The sequence below is a fragment of the Pollachius pollachius genome (assembly GCF_949987615.1).
Source record: "Pollachius pollachius genome assembly, chromosome: 11".
NCBI classification, from domain to species: domain Eukaryota; kingdom Metazoa; phylum Chordata; class Actinopteri; order Gadiformes; family Gadidae; genus Pollachius; species Pollachius pollachius.
Genome location: NC_136944.1, coordinates 16,205,460 through 16,226,285, shown reverse-complemented (window position 1 = coordinate 16,226,285; position 20,826 = coordinate 16,205,460).

Here is a 20,826-nt window from a genome sequence, read left to right as displayed (position 1 = left end):
GTGAAAGTGCCACAACCTAATATTCAAATTAGTTTCCATGGTAACAATTTCGCGAACGCAGGTTTTTTTTGTTCACTGTATAATTTTGGAGGCTTGAAGGAAGGTCATGGACTTTTTGATTTGTTAAATATAAATCCAGTCATATTGGACCAGTGACGGTATTTCATGTTAAATATTAATTCACTTTAGGTCTATCCTATTAACTTATCCTATTATTAATGTCATATAGCCAGGCCAAAGAAAAGGAAATCCCTCTTTGTCCAAGCTCGGCTGTATTAAAAATAAATGGAAGTTCAAAGGTTCTAGCAAAGTAGATTAATCAAGGGCCTGTCCTGTGTCCTAAAATATATTTTGCTAGATGTACTTATTTTATTAGGGATTGGGGCGGGGGAGAAAGGAATCGAGAGCATCAACAAGTCTGCTTCTGTATTGAAATTGATTGTAAGCCCGCAGTATCAATGCGATTTTTAGTGTAAGTAAATGAATACCATTTTCCATAATGTGCTATAGTGTGTTCGCCTATAGTCAATACATATGATGTAATGTCCGGCCATGTTGATTAAAAATACCATGATGGACACTGACCTGTAGATCATGACTACTCACTGAACCACTTTTTTTAAAATATATTATGCATATCGGTAATCAATATATCATCAGCCCCCTGCGGATTATAGATTGCTCTTCATTTACAGCACATATTTTATCCTGTTTTATAAATGCAGCTATATCTTCATATTTTGGTCCTGTCCAGTAAATGGACCCTGTCACTGGCTGTGAACACATTTTGAAAAGCAAAGCTTCAATGTGACATTTTTTCTTTGGTTTAATTTAAAGAAACATGACCCCAATGACCCTGGATGAATGGATTCAGAATCCAGTGGGAAGAAGAATTCACTTCAAGGCCATGGCAAGGACTTGTTTAAAATAAATATGCAAAAGCACACTGTATACGCAGCATAGACATTTCAAACGATTGATAGCAGTTTTATTATATCCAACACGATAATATTAGCCAGGAAATTAGAATTCAGAGTCTAAATGATGGTTAACCCTGTTCAAATGTATTTTTGTCTTTGCAGTCAGCCTGTCAGAAGCTAGAGGCACACTGAAGAATGTGCACACAATTAGCAATAACTTTTAAAGGGGAAAAAGTTGCAGCGTGCTTCACAAATGCAATGGACGTAATATTTTCCTCTGCGGAGTACTGCGGTATGCTTTTTTTTGTATTAAAATCTTAACCAACTGGGATGCAACAAGAGTACACATCCACAATCTTTTCAGCCCATTTATTTTGTTTTTTACGTAAACTGCTCCCTGCATCTGCTGTACCTAGGATGCAACACATTTCTATGGCAATGCAATTTGCAAACATTTAGTATAATTTCTTTATAGTCTTGAAAGGGTTTTGGAGAAGGTTAATCACGTTAAAAGGAGATGGAGAGATATCAGACACAGAAGCCTAACATTAACAAACGGTGTTGCGGTGTAATCCTGTAATCCGTTACGCGTCTCTTAATATATGTTCTTAGACCTCGCCCGCCTGTGTCTTATCCAGAGTCTTCTGAGGGAATCACTGGGGCTTGGTGGATGATATGTCAGACACATTTAGATTTCTGCCTTTCATGCTCTCCTCCCACACAGTCACCCTGCACAGTAGCTGGTGGATGCTGCTGAAACCTGTGATTTTCCCAAATACAGGGAGGTGGGGAGAGCACTGCAGCAGCGCAGCGAGACCTCACGTATGAAGAGGATCTGAATGCAAACACACACACTTGTATAGCTCTGAATTTGGGGTTCTCGTGGTGAGGACACTGCCTCTCTCACCTCACCTGACCCCCCCCCCCCCCCCCCCCCCCCCAAGCCAAACCCCTTTGACCGATTTGATGGTGCTTATGTAGCATTGTGTTATTGCCTGTTTTCCTCTGATGTCATATTGAAATGATACATTTGTAAACAGGCCTACGGGCTGAAACGCGACACGATGACGATGTATTCGTTTTAGTCGTAATGTGGAATCCAGCCTTGCTGCATGGGAATGAAAAAGACAAAGTGTCGGGAATGGGGTATGTCACAAGTGCTGTTTATAGAAGAATTAGTCATAGACATCAGCCCACTCCTCTGTTTGACAATCAGTGTCTTCTTAAAAATCAGAGGAAGCCAGTATAGTCTCCCTGTTTCATTCGAATGGGAACCTCCATTTTGTGGTGTGTCCTGCTAGCCACTCGAGAGGACTTTAATGCCCCTCCATCGGCAATTACAAAAAAAAGAAGAAAAGAAAATGATGCAAGATATTTTTAAACAGTTTATACTGTTGCGCCATGGAGGCTCTCGGTTTGTAGGGGAAGTGGGACCTGAATGACTAAGTCCTGCAATAGACCTCTGGCTCTATCTCCTGTCACAAGTCACAAAACATCAACACACACACACTTTAAGAGGGATTTTTAAGCCCTCTTCCAAAGTGCTGTTGTCGATGTGCATCTAGTGTGCAGTGAGAGGTTATGGATTTTTTGCACATCAGTGCAATATGAAAGATGCTTCATAATAACCACTGGCGTCATTCACCCAATAACCGTTTCTGCCACGTGGGAAGTGGAAGGTGGTGGTGATGCTGGTGGTGTTGGTGGTGGTGGGGGTGCCACTGGATGAGTCTATGTAGAGAAATTGGACAGCCTTGTGGTTATTATCGATGGCGCTGTTTCCAGTCTCCATTTAAGGCTTTAGCAGCCCCGCTACCCAATCAATTTCTCTTTGGAAGAGCTTCGTAATCCAGCGACTCTGTGATTCAAGGTCTCTGCGGCGCTTAGTGTGTCCCAGGAGTGAACCACCCCCCTCCCTGTTTCTCCCAGACCCTTAAATGGCATCGTGTTGCAAGACTGGGCCGTTTAATGGGCATACGAGGTAACCACAAGCGCCCATTGAGTGGCATGATGGAAGTAGATATACACACACGCAAGCACATACACGCATACACACACACATATGCTGGTTGACTTTCTAATGAATTCTGCTCTACACTGGTCGGTTCTATTTAATTGGGTTCCTGGTACTCATCTGGAATGGGGGATTCGTTTTTTGGATGTCCAATTCTATGTCCAAGTATATACAAGGCTAGTTCTAGCTGTTGTCCACAGTTGGTGTGCAATTGCCATAGGTTGTAATCACCATATGCCCTTTAAATTGACATGCCCATGCATCCATATGCATTGGCAACAGAAGGGGGTTGTCAGACTGACATACGGGGGCATCAGCCAGATCCTCTTCCTCCTCCTCCTCCTCCTCCTCCTCCTCCTCCTCCACCCCCTGTCACTGCTACACGGCAAAAATAAAAGCCAGAGAAGAAAGAGCAGACACTTGAGTCTGAGGCTATTTTCAGGAGTCCTTTTATTGCCGCGATACACACACGTCTTGATGACCTGCTGGACCTGTAATTCCCAATGCTGCATCCTCTTCCTTCTCCGTTCCTGAGCATCCCTGCTGTATATATCTGCTCTTGTCCGTTTACTCTTATCACTTACCCTCTCTCTGGCTCTATCTCTGTCTCTGTCTCTCTCTCTCTCTCTCTCTCTCTCTCTCTCTCTCTCTCTCTCTCTCTCTCTACTCTCTCTCTCTCTCTCTGTCTCTCTCTCTCTCTATCTTTGTTGCACCCACACGGTCACAAAAATACATATTCTGACACATCTCATTTACCCTCCATTGTTCTACACATTTGCAAAGACATGCGCACATATGAAACCTACACACACACACAGACACACACGGACACACAGACACACACACGCACACACACACACACACACACACACACACACACACACAAATGCGCATACATAGTTCACGCTTCAGTTGCAAGGAATATTTCCTTGCTGTCAGGTGGCGGAGATCAATTTTTAATGGCCTTACAAAGGAGGGGAAAGTCAGCATTCCCTGGCGCCCGCATGTGTGTGTGTGTACTCTTTATGGACACGGGACTAAGGGTCTGGCTGTAGGTGATGAAGAGTTAACTGTCATCGATGATGATGTGTCGGATATAGACGGCCTTTCCCAAGTCCCGGCCTTCATTATGATTAAATACTGTACGACCATATCGGGCCCGTATCTGCCTCTCTCGCTCTCTGCAGTTCCTCAGGCACGCACAGTGCATCTGTATTATATAACACTGATACATACCTTTAGCCATGGTAGACACACACACACACACACACACACACGTGCGCGCACACACGCACATACACAAAAACAACCCTATAATATGCAGTCTTTTGACATTTCAATTACTCCTCACAGTATGAATGTGTAATGAGAAAGGCCATGATTTGTCTGAGTTGGACGATATGAATCAGTCAGTCGCTAGATGAACTGCGAGTCCAGCTGTACGAAGACCTCGCTTTCTTACCCTTCCTCTTCTTCTGTCGGAGTCCACCCAGCTGTATTGTGGCCTGTCGTTACTTTTGCTTGTGACGTCGTCCAAATGCACTTTGTTTTCAGCATTTCATGCTGCAGTGGACCATGGAAAAAGAGATGATACAAACAGACTCATAAAGTGCTTTGTGCAGTGATGCCATTTTAAGCCTCATCAAAGTGTCCTCGCCATAAATCACGTTTGGCGTCTCTTAATTTATTATTATGCTACAGTATCGCCATAGCACAACGAGCTATGGAAAAATAAGCCAATAAACAGTGTTGGTTATGTATACCGTTATGTCAGTACACTGCTTCATTACTTTAGAACAAAATAGCAATACGATCTTTGAGGGTCACAATGTGACTATTATAAGACAATTATATATTCTATACTCCCATTCTAAAGGCATGCCACTTTGGGAGATCCACATTGATATATGAGATGTAAACAAGCACACATGGGTCCGAGAGGGAGACTTGGGTTTCCTCTCTATGCTTGTCCCTCTTTCAGTCGTTCCATTTTGAGAGATGGACTTGGATTCAAGGGCATGTATAATTACCTTCCTATGCAAAGCACTGTCTTTAATGAATGAATCAGTATTTGGTAAATCCATAATAACATACTCACACACACACACGTATACACACGCTCACACAGAACCTCATTAAACCTTGCTCGCACATTATAAATGTTGAAATGGATGTGGTATTTTAATATGCTAACAAACCTTTCTTTCTAATAGCCCCATAGCCACACTAGAATGCCAGAAGTCTAACGACAATGCAATGCTTTTCACCATCCAGGCTTCCGGTCCCTGGACCATTATTTGTATAAGTTATGCTCACAAATGGAAACTAATTGCAAATAAGGCCATGGTTAATTGTAGGCTATCAGAGCCAATGTGTTGTCTTGTGTTAGATTGTTAGGCTCCCAATATGCAATGCGACACATTAACGCATTGCTGGGATGTGAAAAATAAAACAAGAATGAATTAACAAGATGCCAGCTTACTTAAGATGCAAGTCGTAACTTGCAAAAATTGTGAAACCTGAATAAATTGGCACTTCAGCCTTTCCTTTGTAGCTAAATGTCTCCATCTCTCAAGGATTTACAATCCTATCCATCAAAGCCAGCTAATTCTATGACACAAATTAGTTTGTGATTTCATGTGCATCATTATGAAAGAAGAAAACACTGAATGAACATCCATATTAGAGAAGCTGTTCAAACTCTTTTACTGAATTGATTCACCCTCTAGGGGTCCCTGGGCAAAACGTCACCACGGGCCCCCACTGACGTTTTAAAACGCCCCATCCCAACCGTACGCACGTTTATGGTCATTTTGGGACAAAGATGGGGAAGAACTGCCTAATGGCAACATTGGACTTTCAGGAAATATTTGGTCAGGGCATCAGGACATGTGACCCTTGTGATGACCTCGCATAGTGCAAGCATATAACAAATATTCCAAAATGGCTATCACAAGAGTAAAATATTTGAAATAACAAACACTGATGCTGTTTTTCCAGATGCCTCCATAGCCACCAGCAATGCAGTGTGCATTGTTTATTTCCTATCAAGGACTTGCCCACAGTCCACTGTATGACAAACATGGTAGAGCAACGAAAATACGTAATATTCTGCACTTCTGACAGACCCTTAGGGTAGGCAACCACCAATCGTGAGTGGATTGCGTACAGAGATCGAGCGAATAGACCGAGCGAGCAATAGACAGCGCGAAGGAGGGGGAGAGAGATAGAGACTAAGAGTAAGAGAGAGAGAGAGAGAGAGAGAGAGAGAAAGAGAGAGAGAGAGAGAGAGAGAGAGAGAGAGAGAGAGAGAGAGAGAGAGAGAGACACGAACCACTATTATCGTGAGATTGGTATAGAAATGTTGCCATCTTAGAGTGTGGAAAAGAATCCTCCGCAGTTAACAATTAGTGTCTTCTATCTATAGGATGCGCTGTCACCCGAAAACTAAAGAGAGGAGGAGGGGAAATGATGGAGAGAAAGGGGAAGATAGCGTGGATGTTTAAATGCCCACCCGGCCACCAGAAGGCTCTTAGACTTTTGTAACATAGTGACATGAGCGCGGCGGCTTTTGTGTATGAAGTCTCGGTCCATCCAGCGTCATCCTGAACGTGTTGGAGCAAACAGTTCCGCGGAAGAGACGCTTGCAGGGTACGCGCGCTGATGAGGACGCGCCGGTCGCCTCTCGTGCGCGAACGCTGAGCAGCATCAGCAGCACTTTTATGGCTCCAGTTGGAGACGGTGGAGGACCAGACCTGTGTACAGGCAGCAATAATACACCGCCGCGCGACACACCGGGAGCTCCCGGTTTCCTTTTTTTAATTTATTTTTTGCCTCTGCCATAAAGAGGCTGATAAAAAAAAGCAATAATTTCTTGAAAACAAATGATCCAATACGCTATGGGTGAGGAGGATTCCAACTTCAGGAGGAGACGACTACTACTACCACCACCACCACCGGTGAGGCTTCCCTCGCCACGAGGATAAACCCCATGGTGAGCATCTCGTCTGAGAAGGAGAAGAGGAGGACAGTGCCCCCCCTAAACCAAGACGGGAAACAACAACAACAACGAAAACAATGAAATTAAGGTTTTTGTGGATTCATTTCACCAGTAGATTACACGTTGCCACTGTGATCGTGGACTGTGGACAGTTTTTATTCTTGTGATTTATAAATGTGGACATTATAGGAACACTGGACTTGGTCACTTTGATTTAAGTGACAGTCACGGACATGAAATGTGTTTTTTATTTTCATTTGAAGTGAAGTGAATTATTATAGCCATATATTATTATCAACAATAAGTTAAGATATCGAAAAGGGATCTTTTCATTTTTTTTGCACTATGATGGAACCACCACCATGCCCGAAGAAGAACCTTTCCCTCTCCCTCCCGGTTCCCCGGGAAGGGCAGGCCACCCTGAAACCCCCGCAACATCTCTGGAGACAACCGCGGACGCCCATCAAGATCAAACACCGGGGATACTCCGACACCGATCGGCATCACCACCGGATCGAGCGCTCGAACGCGGTGGATACGAGTGACAGACCCGGGTTGAAAAAGTCTCGCATGTCCTGGCCATCGTCATTCCACGGAACCACCAACACGTCCATCGGCAATTGTGGCGGGAACAAACGGTATGTTGAGGTTTAAACCCCAAGAAAAATCATGGGAAGGGTCCACACACACAAGTCAAATGCGTAAACAAGGCCGTTTAATGAGGGCATACTAATGCAGTACGCCTGAAGGGTTAACCGAGCTGAAGTGCTTTGTATTGGGAGGCGGGACGCGTGGGCTCGCTGTGGTGGTGGTGGTGGTGGTGGTGGTGGTGCTGGTGCTGGTGCTGGTAGCGATGCGTTCTTCTGCGTCTTGGATGGATGGGGCTATTTTGCCAGATTAGTTTTAAGCGCATAGTCGGAGGACTGTGAGCAAACTATAGCCACCCACTCGAAAGCAGAAGCTGCATCTGCGAACACCAATTTCGTTTTTACAGTATAACCTGTAAACGAGAGCTACACCAGTTGATAAGAGACTCGTGTGGCGGGTTGGTTTTAATGGCACCAAAGGTCTAGTGGTTGCTCTCTTGCGTGTGGTACATGCTTCACCGCGCTATTACTATGCGCACAATTTTACTGCTGTGCGTGTGCTTATCAGCTTGTCAATACCATGACCTTAATAGATAGGGCATCAAGGGTGACAGGTGTTCCCCCTCATAAACCCACTGACTTCCAGACAATAAGCCTCTATTAGTTTGGTTACCAGCAAAATGAGCACAGTGCCACTGAAAACCAAAGATATACGCTCAACTGACACACTCTTCTTAATGTAGACATTTGGATTCTTCCATAGAGACAAACTTTATAGTTAAGCAAGATACATCATTCCTCGACAGTCATTGTATGAAAGAACACAAGTAAACTGGAAATTGATAAGGGAGATAGAGAGCGAGAGATGCACACACACACACACACACACACACACACACACACACACACACACACACACACACACACACACACACACACACACATACACACACACACACACACAAACGTCACACACACACACACACACACACACAGCATTGCAGGCCATCTTTTCAATCTGCTCCATCTGTGTGACCTTTGCCCCCAGCGGTTCTGCCGCAGAATCTTTAACAGACTATTTCTTCAACAGCAGATTTGTTGGAGGACTTTCTTGTGTTTGAATTTTTTATATTAGTTCCTTCCCCATAATTGTCTATTGAATACTCTCAATTCACTTTGGAACAACACAACACAACCCATCACACACACACACACGCACGCATGCATGCACGCACGCATGCACACAAACACACACACACACACACACACACACACACACACACACACACACACACACACACACACACACACACAGACAGCACACACCCATGGTATAATTAAAACTCAATGCATCAACATTCAACAGTGTATTCATCCCTGAGCAGCCTGTGAGGCCTCCGTTATATATATATATATATATATATATATATATATATATATATATATATATATATTGATTTCAGACAGCCTTCCTGACAGGGGGGGCCCTGGGGGCCCACTGGCTGAGCAGAATGGAGGGGACCGATTTGTGTTGTGGGGTTCCCAGGATACACTTTGAGGCGGCATAAGCATTAGTGCAGCGGGATTGACTCGGCCAGGCCTTCGTCTGTGGGCGGGCGAACAACAGAGGGAGAGAGACGGAGAGAGAGAGAGCGAGAGAGAGAGGGAGCAGCATGGAGAGGGAGACAGGGAGGAAGAGGAAGAGACAGAGAGAGAGATGGAGAGAGAGAGAGAGAGAGAGAGAGAGAGAGAGAGAGAAAGAGAGACAGAGAGAGAGAGAGGGTGGGGAGAGAGAGACATTGACAGAGAGAGAGAGAGAGAGAGAGAGAGAGTGGGGGAGAGAGAGACATAGACAGAGAGAGAGAGAGAGGAAAGAGAGAGAGAGAGCGAGAGAGAGAGAGCGAGAGAGAGAGAGAAAAGAGAGAGCGAGAGAGAACCATGGATTGGGAGACAGAGAGAAAGTGTGGGAGGGAGGGAGAGAGAGTGTGAAAGAGAAAGAGAGGGATGGAGGGGAGGGGGAGACAGGGAGGAAGAGGGAGAGACAGGGAGGGAGAGAGAGAGAGAGAAGCATGGACAGGGAGACAGGGCGGAGAGAGAGGAAGAGAGGGATGGAGGGAGAGAGAGCGTGAAAGAGAGAGAGATGGAGCGGAGGGGGAGACAGGGAGGAAGAGGGAGAGAGCGAGCGAGAGGGAAGGAGGAAGAGAAAAAGAGAAGGGGGGGGAGAATCAAGACAGCAATAGGGAGGAAAGAGAGAAAAAACAAATGACCATGAGAAATATGGAAAGGGAGAAATGAAAGAAAGACATGGAGAAGAAAGAGAGAAAGAAATTACATTGCTTAGACTAACATCTGTGAGTGTGTGGGTACGTGCTTGCATATTTGTGTTTGTGCATCTGTGTCTGTGCGTGCATGTTTATACCAGTTTACATCTGGTCAGTAATAATGTATTCAAGCGTGTGCAGCACCACCTATCATAATGATGTATACTTGTTACTGTAATGTTTACTATTGTTTGCACAACAATATGCATAGAAGTTATGCGCAGGATGATATGTTGTGGGGTGCTATGTCATGTATGTGATTTGCTATTGTGTACGTTTCCATTTGTGTGTGTGTGTGTGTGTGTCTGTCTGTGCCCACATATGCGTGTGCGTCTGTACGTATGTGTCTGTGCCCACATATGCGTGTGCGTGCTTGTGTCTGTGCCTACAAATGAGTATGTGCATGTATGTGTGTGTCTGACTATGTGTATGTCTGTCTGTGCCCACGTATGCGTGTGTTTGTCTGTGCCTACAAATGCGTGTGTGCGTGTATGTGTGTGTGTGTGTCTGTGCCCACATATGCGTGTGTTTGTGCGTGCTTGTTTGTGTGTATGTGTGTGTTATTTTGTGTGCGTGTGTGTGTGTGTGTCTGCCTGCAAATGCGTATGTGCGTGTACGTGTGTGTGCTTGTTGGTCGTATCCTTTTCAGATTCATATTAAGTACCTTTTCATTTGCCTTCAGCACTGGGAGCCCTCTATCCCCCCCACCCCCCTTCCTAACAACAATATTGTTTCTCATATCCAAATAACAGCGGCTATAATACAGCCATACAGCAGAGAGCTGCGAGCGCCTCAGTGTTTTGCTGCATGTATCAAGTTCTGCTTATTTGCATTCAGTGGCCGTTGTCACAGCCTGGAGCTTTTTAGATTTTTCGCTCCGTCCGTGCTGCTTGGAAGAGGCAGCTTCACGCCCAGATGCTCTTTGGAGGCTCTTCAGAAGGACGCCGATGTGGGTGTGGAGGTTGATGCTGATGGTGGTGCTGATGCTGTCCGAAGTAGTGCTTCTGATTGACTGGGAATCCTTGGTGCTTGAAATCAGGCAGGCCGCTCCATCACTGCAGTGATGAGGGGAGAGTCCAGGCTTTGCCCGCACGAGAGAAAAAATCCATCAGTGTTTGTTACATATAGATGTGAAAACGATGAGCATCACTGGTTCCCCCGAGAATAAAAGGGTACAAACGGCATTGTGTTGATTCTAACAATAGGCCTGGATTACTAACCGAGACCTAGCAGGATAAACAGCCCCGGACAATGCATCTCTATCCATCATCATACACCAGAGTCGGTTATTATTGTCCCTTGAAGTAAAACAACCAGAGATGTGGAATTTAGGGAACATTCACCATCTCTTGAGCGCTTGCGATGTGCTCCTCATCCTCTTGTCGTCCCTGTTATGACAAGACAAAATGGGGTCTTATCGATCGCTTTTTCGGCCCGACTTTATATTTGCGTTGGCGTGTTTTAGTGTGTGTTTGTTTGGGTGTGTGTGTGTGTGAGTCATATTGTCCTGGTTGTCAAAAAACCCACCCGGGGAACCCTCGGAATGACTGACAGTCAAACCGAGGCTAGGCTCTTCCCACGATTCTGTTTCTATGGTTACTTGGTTTTATTGTGCATCCTTTGAGGGCCTTAACTTATACCCCCCTCGCCAGTGGGGACTGCAAAAAGTATGAGGGTGCTAATTGCTTTTTGCAGTTCCACGTTTCTTTATTGTCGTGTGTGTGTGTGTGTGTGTGTGTCTGAAACGTACACGACGCAGACATTATATCTTAGCACGGAAGAAAAAAGGTTGCATGACAGTTGGCCTTGTCTTTAACTGGAGAATAGGCTGTGAGTCACAGGACCCCACTGTCCACTCACTGTTCTGTTTACTCCCCTGCAATGTTTTCCACCAACAGTCTCTCTCTCTCTCTCTCTCTCTCTCTCTCTCTCTCTCTCTCTCTCTCTCTCTCTCTCTCTCTCTCTCTCTCTGCCTTTTTCCCCCTAAGAGCTTATCACTGTGTCGGGTTCTAATATTAAGTACTGCTGATTGGTCAGCTCTCACGATGCATTAGCACAACACAATGAGGCCCACCCACAAAAAAAACACAACAACAACACTAGTCGTATTTTTTTTTGTGGTGTTTACGTTCGCAGACTCCGCACGGAACGGATTCGACCAAATGAACTCAGACGACACGCTGGATTCAATTAGCGAAATACTCTCAACGAGAATGCTGCTGTTTCCTCTTTTTTTTTCTTTTCCTTTTTTTCAAACACTCACGAAGAAAACATTTAGCCTCATTTGTTGTTGTGTAACCATCTGGTTAAGATACAGCTTGTGCCCGCTCAGTGACTACAGCCTTGTGTTTCATCCCTGAGCTCTAATTAGTAACCGGAGGCAGTGCATGAGCTGGAACAGTGCACAGCAGCCAGAGCTTTGGCTCCTGCAGATCTCTGGGATCTCAGGTTGTAGCCTTGCAGGTATTTATCCACTGAAACTAAAGCCCTGTATGTCTGTTGCTCCGGGATCTCTAGCCCCTCTGGCTTTTCTCTGGGTTGTAAAAATAAATAAATAATAAAGACCCCGCTCTTGTTTGAGATACTGGCCCGAGCCGGAGACTTAAGGCGTAGACAATGCCTCTGTTGTTTTGTCTAATCGCCATCCACCACGGGCGTCTCATTAGCTTAAGTCCAGTGATGAGGCTTAGTCATTGGTGGGGCTCTTTCTATTTCTGTAATTTTTTCCAATTTCCACTTGACCTAGCCAAAGAGAGTTGATCTGCAGGGAGAAGAAGAGGAGAAAAAGATCAGTGAAAATAACCAGTCACAAAATGAAATACATCTCCCCGTTTCAAATGGTCTGCCCCTTCCAGCTTCCAATAGACAGATGCTGCCGTGGCGAATAAGACAACCTGTTGCATTGTGGAATTTTGCTCGGTATTCACACAAGTTCATGTTTGTACGGGGGGGGGGGGGGCAACAAGCAACAAGTGTAAGCCAACCTTATCTCTTATCGGAAAGAGTTTAAAATGACCGGTGAGCTCATGTATAATGTACAATTGACCTGCGGTCGCTGAGCTTTTGTGGTGCTAGCCATTTATTTCTCTGGCCTTTTCACAGTCTTTTTAGTAAGAGGAGCTGTCAATGATTTTTCTATTCTGATAAGCTCATGCTGCTTTTCCATTACTCCTTATCTAATAAATGTTGATCATATCAATCTTTTGTCCATTGAAATTACATGCTTTCAACGTCGCCTGTCTCCCCTCAGCAGTCCGGCCTCTCATATTATTCCTCACCGCTGTAAATGGCTGCATATTGATTCCATCTTTTATTTATCCTCAGCTCGCTTTGTCTCTGTTGTCAGGGCCTCTCCCGTTTGGTCCCGCGAAGACTCCCCCCCGAAAATATTTGCCTTTGAAAGTCTTGTTCTTGCTTACAGCCGCACAGTCACGTGACTTCGCTATCATAAATCTGTCATTATACCCCTCGCTCGCCATCCATCCATCCACAGTCTTTCTCTCTCTCTCTCTCTCTCTCCCTCTCTCTCTCTCTATCCCAAGTTCTACCTAAATCTCAGAGCTTAATATACTCTGTGGTGAGAATGGATTGGCCGTTGCTCGCGTTGGTATCTGTTGTTTTGGCCATGAAGGTATTCCTCTGTAATCCATACCGATGCAACGATTCTGGGGCACTCCAATTAAAAGAAGAAAGGCCTAAGTGTGCTACAGTTTCAATTATCAACTTCGATTCCCAGCCTTACTATTTTACAAAACACATCGGCGAGGAGCCAGACCAACGAGAAACTCCCCTGCTGAGAAATGCATAATGGACTCTTTGCTCATTTTATGGATGTTTACCAGGAAATTCTATTCTTCCACGCTTTTATTTTTGCCCCAATTCCAGTTCAATCTACTTCCTGTGCTCTCCGATTGATGGAGCCCGTGCTGTTCCACATCAAAGAGACGAGGGATGCAATGTTTTTTAGAAGCCCACTGGTAAACCCCCATTTCATAATGACTCACACGGCACATTTTTGATAGACAAAAGAACGCGGTATCCCCTTCCAATCAGGGGTATAGTTTTTAGAATTTCACACACACAGCCTCACTTTGAATCACCAAAAAAAGGATCGCAATCTTTCACGAAATTGCCCCATCCAAAAGGATTTTCCCCAAGAGATAGAGCCCATTGTTATGATTCCCCCGTGGATATTCACTCGGCCGTTCCATTACGTGAGATGTGGAGTAAGCCGTCTGCATCTATTCTATAATTCAGCTGTTGCCACCGGAACCCCGCCATCCGCCCAGTCGCCAACGGCCCTCAGAACCCCATTTTCACATTGTAATCGCCTGAGCGCCGAACGAAGCCGACGGGGGGGAGACCCCGACGCTACACCGCCCCCCAGAGTCCCCGTCTCTCTCCCCCAGCCCCCCTTCTTCCCGGTATCATGATTCTGCCTTCTGTCACTCCTGAGATCAATCCGATAAGACTGGGACAGCAGTATCTCAGTCAGCTAGCCGTCAAGACCTGCCATCACGAATCCCTCCATGGGGGGGGGGCGTGGTTGGGGATGTGGCAGGGGGGGACATACCACAAAGCACAAAGCTAACGCAAGGTACCATAATACGAACCAACACAAGGTGGGGTTACCTGTCTAAATAGAGGTACCAACACACTTATTTTTAGTGGGTGATTTTTTAGACTCAAGAGAACAACGCGACGCCGGCTGGGGTAAAAGAGAGAGGTGGGAACACTTTTATGGTCGTTTCCATCGCCAGCCCCGGCGGGTGCCAATATCGCTCACGACGGATTGCTACTTTCCTGCCCGATGCAAGACTCCCATATAGGAACAATATCCTCAGCCAGTATGGCTGGCAGGGAATCAAGCCTTTCTGGATGATTATGAAAGACTGTAAGAAGTCCTGCTTATAGAGAGAGAGATGGAGAGAGAGAGAGAGAGAGAGAGAGAGAGAGAGAGAGAGAGAGAGAGAGAGAGAGAGACGGAGAGAGAGGGAAAGAGAGGACAGATGGCAGAGAGGAGAATATGTCACAGACAGGCCTGGCCACACATTCTGGGCCCTGTACCAGGAAGTGCAGAGCTGGACAAGGGAAGGAATGGAACCTCCATCCAGGATCTGACATATGATCCGGGCGCCAAACAAAGCAATGACGCTTGAAATAGAGAGTCTATTCCATGCCGTCGGTACCGGCTTGCCTTCGGAACCGCCTTGCTTTCGCTGTTCTCACTCAACTCGAGCTGTTTGCCCCCTGAAACCAAATAAGCCGTTTAAACACCGGAAAAGCAATCGTTTGGGATGCTATAAAAGATGAAACGATGGCAAAGATGATTTGCCTTGATAATCTTTACTTACTGTTCAATAATATGAAAGTTTGAGTCGAAGAGCCTGTCGTGTCTAATATGGGATACGGTGATGAAGTTCAATTTTGTTGGAGAATATTGCAGTATGGAACTGCAAGGGAGGTGTGTTTAGGTGTGTGTGTGTGTGTGTGTGTATGTGTGTGTGTGTGTGTGTGTGTGTGTGTGTGTATGCACAGTTCCTGGCCATGTTTGTGTTCATGGAGTTTGTGTACACAGTTGTTTTTATTGGACTCCTGTTTATGAATGTCGTGTGCACTTTGCTTGATGTCTGCGAGCGAAAAAAGACAACATAAAAAAATAGCTCTTGTTATTGCGTCAGCCAAAGAAAAACTAAAAGCAAAGAAAGCAACGCCTGCAGAAAAACAAAGAACAACGGCACACTCAGTGTGGTGGATGAGGGATTCTTACATTATGTATGAAGCACCTTGTGATTAATAGTCCCTGCTAACAGGAATCACTCACTTAGTTACAGTAATACATACCCCCCGTTTTCTCCTGGCACAAAGAGAGCCACTTATGTTCTTCTTGATCTCGGCTCACCCAAAGAGCGTAAATGCAGGCCGGCTCGTCAGAGGCGATTTCCCTGTAGCACAGGTCAGGTTCACACTTTTTAGCGGGATTAAAGCAGCACAACGCAGGAGGACCTGGCCTGAGAGGGCCTTAAAAGGATGTTTTCGTTTGATGGGTGTGAACCTTGTCCAAGGAAGAAAATAATCCAAAAGACTTGAGCATCCTTGGCCAGTATGGTTATAAGAACTTCAGCCCAGTGCTCCGTTATAATGTGACAGGAACGCTGCTAAGGTGGTCGATATCGGACAGGGAGCAGACCTCTGATAACAACAAGACAGACTGGTGACTGGGTTGCACCCTCACAAAAATGTATGATTCATATTATAACATGTTCTCTCTTTGCTCTATTATTACCACACCTTCTCTTTTTCTTTTTCTTTTTTTCCTTCTTTTATTCGTTGCTTGATATCATTGGTTGGAATGAAAGGAAAAAAAAATACCAGAACAGAAAAATGGAGCTGTAGAGACATTGTTACATTGATTACATTTGCATGTAAAATAACAAACTAACAAACCGATTTTGGGGTTGTTTGATTTGTTTTGGCATACTTTGTTGAATAACTGAACAAATCACTATGGAAATTATCTGACAGGGAAATAAATATACAGAAATAAATAGCTTTTCCTCTCGTGGTGTATTTAAAATGCCCCACCTGAAATCCTGTCGCCATTGGTTTCGGTACACAACCACACACATACACACACACACACACACACACACACCACACACACACACACACACACACACACACACCACACACACACCAGACACACACACCCACACACACACACACACACACACACACACACACACACACACACACACACACACACACACACAAACGGTCTGTGAGTCACGTTGTAGCAGAAGAAGGCCATGGTTGCGGCTAAAAAGAGAGAGAGTGAAATAGAGAGTGAGAAAGGGAAGAGAGAGAGAGAGAGATAGAGAGAGACACACACAGAGAGAGCGTGAGACACAGAGAGAGAGAAAGAGAGAGAGAGAGGGACGTTGTTCTTTCATAGACAACGGCGGTGACCCCTGAACCTGGGCGACTCAGAGTCAAGCAGGTGGAAAAGGAGAAGCGACAGAAGCCATGGAGGGTGTGAAAGTAGAAACGTGCGGCCAAAGCCCCGGCGAGCATGTGTCCACGAGCAGAGGGGGAGGAGGAGGAGGAGCGCCCTACACTGTACACTTCACTGGCGTTTTGTCATGTTGCATTTGAGTCAACGGCGCCGTGATTGTGATCTTATGTAATGAGATTAAAACCAAACCAGTTCCTGTTCTGTGTTTTATTAACCTTCGTGTCAGTATTCTGTCTCTTTATCTCCCTGTGTACAGTGGGGGTGGGGTAGGGGGGGGGATGAGAGAAAGAGGGGGATAGAGAATAAGAAAGAAAGAGCAAGAGAGGGAGAGAGAGAAAAGAAGAAAGAGGCAGACAGAGAGCGAGAGAGAGGAGGAGAGAGGAAACGTTCAAGATCACCGGGGAATGTTTGTGGGGTCCCGCTCTTTCTTAAGATCATTATATGACGATGGCAGCAACACATTTGCACCATGGCGTTGTGTGGTCAAAGGGCTTCGACTATGGCGCTCTCGTTTCTGTTTTTCCTATCTTTTCGTTCATCCCTGCATATAGCGTGTTGCATGCGATGCTGGGCTGCCAGAGCAAAACGTGATGATTACTGTGGTGGAAAAGGCTTTCTGTTGTGTGCCCATTGGTTGAATGCTGGTCCATGAAAGCCAAGCAAAGATCCGTTCTGGCAAAGCTTTTCTGGCTGAGCGTGCGTGTTTGTATGTTTGTATGTCTGTGTGTTTGTGTGTGTGTATGTGTATGTGGGTAGGTGTGTTACTGTGCACACGGCTGTGTGTGTGAGCTTCCTGTGTAAATCCTTTTGTGAGACAGAATGCGTCTGGAGACACGCGAAGTGGGAGACATCCATTCTGTTTGGGCATACTGCTGATTCAACCCCCCCCCCCATCCCCCTTCTCTTCAAAGTGTTGGTACAGTCTGTTACTACATTCTTGAGGCTATTCCCGCCGTATCCAACAGGCCTCATTTAACCAATCACACTTCATTTCTCCAATCATCACTTTGTGCCTTCAATTAGGGTAAGCTTGGTTTCCCAGAGTCCATGCGCTCTCTGTCGAGCAAATCTCTTTATCCCTCTCTCTCTATCAATACTCTCTCTCTCTCCCCCCTCCTCTCTCTCTCTCTCGCTCTCTCGCTCTCTCAGTCTCTCTTACTCTCTCTCTCCCTCCCTCACTCTCTCTCTCTCCCTCTATCTCGCTCTCCTCCCTCACTTTCTCTCTCACCCTCTCTCTCTTTCTCTCTTTCTCCCTTTCCTCTTCCTCTCCCTCCTCCCTCTCTCTCTCCTCCCCCCCTTTCTCTCTTTCTCTCTCTCCTCCCTCTCTCTCTCTCTCTCTCTCTCTCTCTCTCTCTCTCTCTCTCTGTCTCTCTATCTCTCTCTCCATCACACTTCCTCTCCTATTATATCTATCACCGTGAACCCAACATTGTCATTCGAACACCGTGAACACAGAACTGAATCAGCAACTCCCCTTCGTCTCATCGCAGGGAAACTTCTCCGCCGCAGGTTTGCCGATGGAAAGAAATGGCAGGAAGGGGAAACGGCTCATCAGGCAGTCAGGCCACCGTTCAGGATCAACGTTCCTGAACGGTTCTCACGTTCTCAATAGATAATCATAACAATGACATTGAGACAGCGATGATGGTCGGTTCTGAAGTGACGCTGTGATGTCCATTGTTATTTTCTGAACACATGCGTTGAGGGAACGAATATACAGTCAAACGCTGACCCCTGTTTTGGGAACAACTGCTCTTAAAGACAAACAAACTGCTGGTGTTTCCTACGCGTGCATCTTTTAATGGCATCCTGATTTCGGGTGAGAGTAAAAGGTTAGGGTTTGTGATTTATATTCAAGTCTCACGAGTGTGTAACGCCTGTGTGAAGATAGACAGATGTTGGATGTTGCTTTCAATCGCTGGCACTCTGGTGACTGGGAACGGGGTGACAGCCGTCAGAGGCAGAGACTGAATTAAGAGCTGGAGAGACAGACGAGCAGATAGCTAGATGGATAAAAATACAGATAGATGGATAGACAAACTGATAGATTGATTGATAGAAATTATGATTGATCGATCGGCAAACAGATACATGAATAGATAGATAGAAAGACATACTGATTGAGAGATAGACGACCTATATATATAGTACATATTGATAGTAGACAAACAGATAGATTGATAGATAGAAATACAAACAGATAGATCTAAAAACAGTTAGATGGATAGAAAGAAATACATATACATAGATAGAATACAGATAGCTAGATAAATATACAGATATATAGATAGATAGATGGATAGATATACAGAGATCAATAAACAGATGGATAGACAGACAGAAAGACAGACGCCAGACAAATGGACGGACAAAAAGACGGACAGATAGATAAATAGATGGATAGATAGACAAAGATAGATAGACAGATAGATAGATAGATCAATGTGTCTATAGCTAAGGCGAACCACTATCAGTTAAGTCTCATCAGCAAGCCTTGTCGCATACTAAACCCGTTTTGCTCCAAGCCAGTCAATAATCCCCACAGATAATCTCACACTTCCTCCACTAATGACGATTTCAGCGCTCTGTAGATGAACAGATCCCTGTATTATTCTGCCATTAACACCATTCTCCTCATGGTTCAGACCTCTAATCACATACATCGGTGAGTAGTGTGTGTCGCACATTGTTCTGCTCCTAATAATGGCTGATATGCTAATTCTTACCTGCAGTAATAGTGTTCATTTAGCAAAGGGACCATTTAATTGCCTTGTTCATTCACAATACGCACACATTCAAACGCACTGAGACGAGGAATCCGGTCGAAGAGCGATGCTTCACAATGCCTGCAAATCCACCGCGCATGGCTTTCTCGGAATTTATGCATTATATTAGTAATTATGTAATTTCACATTAATTACCAGCAACCCGTCTTTTATGAAATAGAATATGTGCGGCGAATTCAGATGCACAGACTGCTTATTAGTGTGTGTCTAACTTTGAGATCGGGTTATTCAGTATGTGATGGAATTCACAATTACAGTCGGGGCAGAATTTGTCATAATCCAAGGATACGAAGATGAACAAACAAAATGTGTGTTCTATGCAAACAGACACATAGTTAGACATAAAGACGGACAGACAGAGAGAAAGACAGACGGACAGGTATGTGTGTGTATGAAGTGCAGCTGAAAAATAAAAAGGAGTAGAAACACAGATGGAGCAAAAGATGGAGCGAGCGAGGAGGAACAGAGCCCCAGTGACACAAAGGTAGCTCTAGATGACTCACACGTAGATCTCTCTCTCCTGCTCCCTCTCTATGTCTCTCTCTCTCTCCCACTCTCTCTTTACATCTCTACTTCTCTTTACATCGCTCTCTCTCTGGCTCTCTCTATCTACACGTCTCTCTCTCTCCATGTCTTTGTCTCGGTCTCTCTCTCTCTGTCTCTCTCTCTAGCTCTATATACATGTCTCTCTCTCTCTCTCTCTCTCTCTCTCTCTATAGCTCTATCTACATGTCTCTCTCTCTATTTCTCTCTCTCTCTATCTCTCTGGCTCTCTATCTAAACGTCTCTCTGTCTGTCTGTCTGTCTCTCTCTCTCTCTCTCTCTCTCTCTCTCTCTCTCTATCTACACATCTCTCTATCTCTATCTCTCTCTCTCTCTATCTACATGTCTCGCCTCTCTCTCTCTCTCTCTATCTACACATCTCTATATCTCTATCTCTCTCTCTCTATCTACATGTCTCGCCTCTCTCTCTCTCTCTCTCTCTCTCTCTCTCTCTCTCTATCTACACATCTCTCTATCTCTATCTCTCTCTCTCTATCTACATGTCTCGCCTCTCTCTCTCTCTATCTATCTACACATCTCTCTATCTCTATCTCTCTCTCTCTCTCTCTCTCTATCTCTTTATAGATGTCTCGCATCTCTCTCTCTCTCTCTCTCTCTCCCCCCCTCCCTCTCTCTAGCT